General features: G+C 40.8%; 1 pseudogene; it reads right to left on the bottom strand.

Moving 5' to 3' along the window:
• Positions 1-3,076: 3,076 nt before the first annotated feature.
• Positions 3,077-7,781, bottom strand: part of LOC102745753 (coiled-coil domain-containing protein 34 pseudogene) — a 6,424-nt pseudogene continuing 1,719 nt past the window's right edge.

The raw sequence follows: 7,781 nt of genomic DNA, 5'->3' as shown, positions 1-7,781 counted from the left end.
AGGCTTGACCCGGAGAAGGATCCACTTCTAGGCTCATGTGATTGTTGGCACGATCCAATTCCTCGCAGGCTGGTGGACTAAAGGGCCTGAGTCGCTTGCTGACTGTTGGCCAAAGGCCGTCCCGAGTTCCTTGCCCTGTGGGTCTCTCCACCATGTTGGCTGACTTCATCAAAGCCAGCAATGGCGAGTCTGCTAACAACTTGAAGTTACAATCTTGTGTGGTTTAAATGCGGAAGGAACACGCCTCATCTTGCAGGATTCCATTGATTAGAGACAGATTACGAGGCCAGCCCATGCTCAAGGAGAGATTACACAAAGGCAGGGATTTGGAGGCGGGGGCATCTTAGAGTCTACCTCTCACGGACAGACATCTCCACGTAGGGTCTAAAATAACATCTGGCAGATCCTATTCGTTACCCCCATTTTCCTTTTATTCCCACTTAGGTATGGTCAGTGGGAGGTGGTGGGGAAGGCAGGAGATTGGTAACTTTTTGCCCATATGCCCTGCCTTGTAAAATACCCTCTCACTTGAAATATCACGATGGAAAATTCTGGCTGTATCTACAACATTCTCCTAATTTGCTTTTCTCCCCCACATCTTCTCAGTCACTGCAGGGCTCTGGTGCACCTCTCTAGTACCCATGAAACCGAGCCCCTTCCCGGGATGACAAAGACACCAGAGCCCAGTCTCTTACTTCCTGTCAATGGAGAATTTCTCCCTAATCTGATTACTCCTATATTATTAGACTCCATTATCATATTATTGTTTTTAGCATATAGATAGAATTTTTAGTTTTCCTAAATACTTAAAATAATTTTACCCCTTTAAACACTATTTAAATGCTTTTCAATGCCTGTTACTCAATATTGGTGAGATTTATTCACCTCTGGCTCTTTTTAAAGGGCCCTAGCTTTCATGAGATAACAGGCTTTGACAAGTTATCAAGGAAGGGTTAAGTCCACAGATTTCATTGTAATTCCTGGCACAGAGTTTGAGGTGATATATTTATTTTGTAACATGGGCTTTATCAGAGAATCCCCCACCAGCCACCACCACCCAAGGACCTTACTGTGTGAGAGCTTCAGTGACAAAGCACGGCTTGTGAGTTGCCTGAAAGAGATCGAAGGGTATCTTAGGAACAAAGTAGAATTTGTCTCTCTCTCTCTGATCACGATACCAGAAATGGAAAAGAACACCGAACCAAAAATAGTAGCACCATTTACTCTGACAGAATAGGAAACTAGCAGCTTCTGCTTGTGAGTTTTAGGATCTCAAGCAAAGCAACACCTCTGTGACTCCTTTTACTCATCTGTCAAACAGCAAGGATGATAGAGATGCAAATGTATTTCCCTAAACAGAGGCCAGAATTAGTACAATGTTGAACCCAATTTATACAGCTCTGAATTCTACCAAAAGAAAGGCCCAAAACAGCCAAGTGGTCCACCAGCCAAGTGACAGGCAGCGATTGCCATGGGTTTTAATAAAATTCCATTGACAGCCAGAATTCTGGAGCCACGTTTACAACTGTCTGTTAGGTAAAAGAAATACAAGATTATTGTATGCACCATTTAGAATGCAATTCAACAGAACATTCTAACACAGAAATGAACAATCGTGAAGAAAAATCTTTAGATGCTATGTGGGAAGGTAGAAAAATCACATGCTTTTGAGTCCAAAAATATGGTTCCTAATCTCCGTGTGGCTTCTGTGTGACTCCCATAGGCACTACGCCTAAGTCATTAGTTGTCAAACTTCTCACCCAGGTACCCCTCCCTGCAAAAGGGAGCAAACAAGTCACTTGCCCAGGAATTTGAGGAAGAGCCATCTCTTGTAATCATAACATCCCATTTAAAATATTCTGATTCGCTGTAAAGATCGATTTGAATTTTGTGTTCTAATCATGTTTTAATGTGTTTTTGGATTTTAAATAAAAATGTTCTAAATTAATTATTATCACGTAAAATGTACCTTCCAGAAATTGTGCCAGGCTTATCCCTTGGTCTTGAGCAGCTATTGACACATTGCCATATATCTCAGGGTGGGGTCGAGGAGGAATATATTCCGATTTTAGTTCTGGCCAAAGTGATTGTACAAATGAGAGAATTGATATCACTGTAAATTCATGATCCTCAGCTTCAAGTGGACATCCAATACAGTCCAACTGTACAATGACAAATCCATCCTGGCCCCACTGTCAAGTCCTGACCCTCCCTCTATAACCATCCTTCTGAGCAAATAATCCTTTCTCACTCAAAAAAAGGGAAGTGAGTCCATCAGATAGGAACTTCCTCATGTTCTCTCCATACAACTCTCCAAGTTACCTGTATCTATCTCAGTCTCTCCTTCCTCCTTCTTGTTATCACATACAAAGTGTCTGTCCTCTTATTAAAATGGTGTGGACCCTACTTCCTCTTGCCTTCTCAGAGACCATACTTGTGGTTATTATCTCCCTAATCTTCTGCATCTTTGACCTCCCCATCTTGAATGTGTTCTTTCCACTGGTACTGCAGGGAAGGAAAAATTCTTCCTCTACCCTTCAAACTCTTCCAGGTGGACTAAGAATTTGATTTACCTGAGACAGGTTAACAGTAAAAAATCAAATTTTTACTACATACGTATGGAGGCCCAGTATTAAAATTGAGACCTAAAGAAATTACAAAGTCAAGCAGTTGTTATACCTTTTAGACAAAGAAGATAAATTTGTGAGGAATTGACAGGATAAAGAAAACAAATGTTTAGGAGCTTTATTCAGTAAGGAATTCTAAGCAGAATTTGAGTTGAGGTAGTAGATTAGGAAAAAAACAGCAAGGCTTGTTTCTACAGCTTTTCTGATTTCAAGTTCCCAACTCTGGTGGTAAAGATATCTTTTTACTTCTTCTTCTTTTTTTGAAACAACACAACACAAATTGTTGGTTTTATTGGTATTACAATGTAGTTTTAATACAAGCTAAACATAAACACAATTGTTAGATATTCAGTCACTTATCCTGTGAAACAAAATGCCAAGATCAACCTTGAAGGACTTATAAAAATGAAAATGTATAAAGCATCTTCTTCAATTAGCTCTAAGGACAACATATACGAATGTAAAAATGTGAAAGTGTCAATAATAACATCAAATGTTGAGCTGTTGACTGAGGAGTAAAAAACGATTCTACTTTTAAAATTAAATAGCTTCAGGTAAAAGCATGCAATTTCCCACACCCACTATCTTTGTATTCTGCACAGAGTTTCAAGGCAAAGATTGCTTCTGGCTTTCTGAACCACCAGACAGGATGATGACCTGCGTGGCTGACTTATCACAGGCCTTTTAGTCTTCTTTCCTGATTGGTCCTTAGCTACTTTGGAAGGAGGCATATGAATGGGTTTCCATGGAATTGGATTATAAAAGGCTGGTTCTGGATAAGAATTTCCACTGTAAAAATCTGTAAGTTTTCCATTGGCGAGGTTTATTTTTTGCATTTTCCAACCATTCCTTAAAGCTTTTCTCTGCTATTTCCTTTTTTTCCTGTAATTCAGCTTGCCGTTGTTTTTCTTTTTCCTTTTCTTTCTTCTTCTTTTCACATTCTTCAGCATTTTTCTTCTTTATCCATTATTGGTATTTTTCTTTTGCCTTTTCTTGCAAATGTTCTTTCTCCAATTCTTTTGCTGCTTTTCCCTCCATTTCCTTATTAATTTTTTGTTCCCTTTCTTTTCTTTTCTGTTCATTCTTTTTCTGAACGCATCCTTGTGCTTTTCTTCAGCAATAACCTTTCTTTTTTCACGTTCTTCCATTTCTTTTCTTTTTTTCTAGCTGTTGATTTAATTCCTCCAGAGCTTTCTGTTGCAGACGGTCACGTTCTTCTTTTTCTTTGCCAACAAACCACACTTCCCATGGTGTCAGGTGACTTTCTGGTAGGTGCACCTGTTTCTGTTCTTGGTCATCTTCTGATTCAGCCACACTGGCACACCCTTGTAACTCCACTCCTCTCAGGCTCCCCACCTTAGCCTGTGAATCATGAGCACCTTCCTCCACGTCTTCCTCATCCTCCCCGTCGCCATCGTCGTAGTCAAACGGGAAGCTCTGGTGGCCAAGGGGAGACCACAGCGACATGGTGGAATTGCTGCAGCTCAGCGGCGGTGACGGGCTCCAGCCCTGCCCCCGGGGACCCGCCATGAGGACAGAGAAGGAGCCGGAGGAGGGCAGAGACCTGGACCTGTGTCGGCGGAGGACCGAGCATCGGAAGGTGGCAAATCAGCCCCCCACCGCCAGGCTGCCCAAATAGGCCAAGTTAAAACTGGGGGAGGGGTGGCGGGGACCTGCCTACCTTTTTACTTCTTAGTACAGGGAGGGTATCATATGGGAGATTTGTTTCCTGTTTTCAATGGGACAGAGGAGAGACTGAGTGTCCTTCTTGCATCACTATGTCTTAAGCAACTTTATTTGAAATAATAAATATGCCAAAGTGGCACATTTGGGGGCGGCCTGCCCTTGACCCCTACAATATCAAATATATTTCATCTAAAAAAAAAAAGCAGTCAAAATAGACAACCCTCCCTTGATCCCATCTTCTGTGTCAGCCAACTATTCTCTCCATATCTCCCTTCAGATCCAGAGTTGTTCAGAGCTGCCCCCATTTCCTCACTTCTCCTTTACTTTTAAGATTACTTTTGGGGCACCTGAGTGGCTCAGTCAGTTAAGCATCTGACTTTGGCTCAGGTCATGATCTCGGATCCTGGGATGGAGTCCCCCCATCAGGCTCCCTGCTCAGTGGGGAGTCTGCTTGTCCCTCTCCCTCTGCCCCTCCCCCAGCTTGTGCTTGCGCACTGTCTCTCTCTCTCTCTCAGCTAAATAAATAAAATCTTAAAAAAAGAATACTTTTACATTTTTAATTAAAATAATACATGTACATAGTTTTAAAAATTCAAATATTAGCAAGTATATTGAAAACATAATCTTTTGCACTACTCTCTATACTCAAGTCTGCTAAGAAAGGGCAAATATTTTCCATTCTTTTTACTTTTTCTTTGGATATTGAGATTCATATTTCTAAATAATATTCTTAAACTTTGTCTAACTGGACCCAACACAGAATCTTCTGCACACTGAATGTTTGGTCCAATGTTACATGTGTGAGAGATACCCATGTAGTTCAACCACTTTCATTCCAGCTGTGATGTGTAAACATTCTGTTCAATAAATATACCACAAGTTTATTTATTTGTTTTTTTAAAAGATTTTATTTATTTGACAGAGAGAGACACAGCAAGAGAAGGAACACAAGCAGAGGGAGTGGGAGAGGGAGAAGCAGGCTTCCCGCTGAGCAGGGAGCCCGATGCGGGGCTCGATCCCAGGACCCTGGGATCATGACCTGAGCCGAAGGCAGACACTTAATGACTGAGCCACCCAGGTGCCCTAATATACCACAAGTTTATATACCATTTCTTTTGAGATTGATCATCTGAACAGTTTCTGGGTTTTTACTCTTAAGGACAATGTTACCATGTACATTCTTGCACACATCTCTGGGTGCGTGGGCAAGATTTTCATCACATTCCTAAATATGGAACAGGATGATCATGGGATAGGCAACTTCATTTTTTATATTCTTTATGAAGCAGAGTTCTTAATATTCAATTGACATTAAAGTACTCAAATTTATAAATCGTAACTTTTATGATTTGTGCTTTTTTTGTGTATTGTTCGAGAAGTTGTTTCTTACTCTAAATTCATGGAAACATTCTTCCACATTCTCTTCTTGAAGTTTTTAGTTTCCCCTTTCACATTTAAGTCCCTAAACCATCTGTGATTTATTTTGGAGTATTGTGTGCCCATTTCCTCTTCAAATACTCTGATCTGGCTTCCATTTCCATCACTTACCTGACAAGTGCTTTAGGGAAGGTAACCAATGGCTTCCATATTGCTTAATCCAATTTTCCTCTGCAGGTCTTATCTTACTTAGCAATCACTCAGTAGCATTTGACCCAGTGGATTACTCCCTCCTTGAAAGATCCTCTTATCTTGGCTTCCATGATACCACATTCTCCTCATTTTTCTGGAACATATCAGCTCCTGCACAGTCACTTTTGCATGCATCCCTTTCCTTCTTGACCTCTAAATGTTGGCATCCTCCTGGGACCAGTTCCTGGCTTTTGTCTCTTTCTTTTTTCTTTATTCTTTTTTTTGAAACAAAATCCGCTTATATTTCTGTAAGAGTCTAGGACAAAAATGTGAACTATTCTTAACAGAAGTAACAGTAAGATTGGGGAGGCAGCAGAGGCCTTTAGATCCTGCAGCAACACAAATGACCAAGTCTTGATAACGGCCCAAGAGAAAGAAAAACGAGTTCTAAGAATGCTCACGGTATTTCACAAGGAGTCCTAGAAAAAAGGTGGAGTGTTATTCATTGGAATTTTTCCCCATTGTTCTTTCTCATTAAAACTGGCCCTGTTTTGTCTCCCTCTGAGACAGTTTGAACTGTAGATTCTGGTGTCCTTTGAACTTTGTTCTTTGATAAAAGTTGGGCAAAAAACACATGCCACACAGAACTGTGGACCTGGGATATGAGACTCATGATAGTTCTGGAGAGAGCTTCCTGCCCCATGCTGGAAAAGGAAGACAACTGTTCAAACTGACAAGGAGGCAAAATATTGCCATGGTTAGTCATTAATATTTACTAAGAGGCATCAATGAACTGCAAGCTTCTTAGATTCAAGGAATATTTCGAAAGATCCTGTTTTCCCAATCCCATCAGACTGACAAGGCCGAAGGACATGGCTCCCAGGATTGGTGCCCATCAGGACACTTCACCAATATGGTTTCTGGAAAAAAGGCAGTTTTTCTGAATGTTTTTCCTCAAATGATAGGGCTTTTGACTGGGTTAAAAGTAAACATATGACAATTAGGGAGAATATGGTGGAATTTCATTTTCTTCACTCTAGATTTCCCTCTATGATTTTTTTCTTCTTGCAAATGTCTAACTATAAATCGAGGCATTTATGATTCACAGTTCTCTTTGATTTGAACACTTTTTTTTTTAAGGTTTTTATTTATTTGACAGAGCGATAGAGAGCGAGCACAAGCAGGGGGAGCAGCAGAGGAAGAGGAAGAAGCAGGCTCTCCGCTGAGCAGGGAGCCCGACGCAGGGCTCGATCCCAGGACCCCGAGATCATGACCTGAGCTGAAGGCAGCCGCTTAACCAACTGAGCCACCCAGGTGCCCCATGATTTGAACACTTTTATAAAGGGGATAGTTTTTTTAAATTTAAATTCAATAATTAACATTTAATGTATTATTAGTTTCAGAGGTAGCAGTCAGTGATTCATCAATCTTATATAACACCCAGTGCTCATTACATCACATGCCCTCCATAATGCCCATCACCTAGTTACCCCACCTTCTCTCCCCTCCAGCAACCCTCAGTTTGTTTCTTATGATTAAGAGTCTCTTATGGTTTGTCTCCCTCTCTGATTTCATCTTGTTCTATTTTTTCCTCTCTTCCCCTATGATCCTCTGTTTTGTTTCTTAAATTCCACATATCAGTGAGATCATATGATAATTGTCTTTCTCTGATTGACTTATTTCGCTTAGCATAATACCCTCTAGTTCCATCCACAACCTTGCAAATGGCAAGATTTTTTTTTTGATGGCTGAGTAGTATTCCATTGTGTGTGTGTGTGTGTGTCTGTATACACCACATCTTCTTTATCCATTCATTGGGGCTCTTTCCATAGTTTGGCTATTGTGGACATTGCTGCTATAAATATTGGGGTGCACGTGCCCCTTCGGATCACTGCATTT

This window comes from Leptonychotes weddellii, chromosome 8 (genome assembly GCF_054177405.1).
Source record: "Leptonychotes weddellii isolate Sample4059 chromosome 8, ASM5417740v2, whole genome shotgun sequence".
In the NCBI taxonomy this organism is placed as follows: Eukaryota; Metazoa; Chordata; class Mammalia; order Carnivora; family Phocidae; genus Leptonychotes; species Leptonychotes weddellii.
The sequence above is the reverse complement of the archived record's forward strand: the minus strand, read 5'-3'. Positions and strand labels throughout refer to the sequence as shown.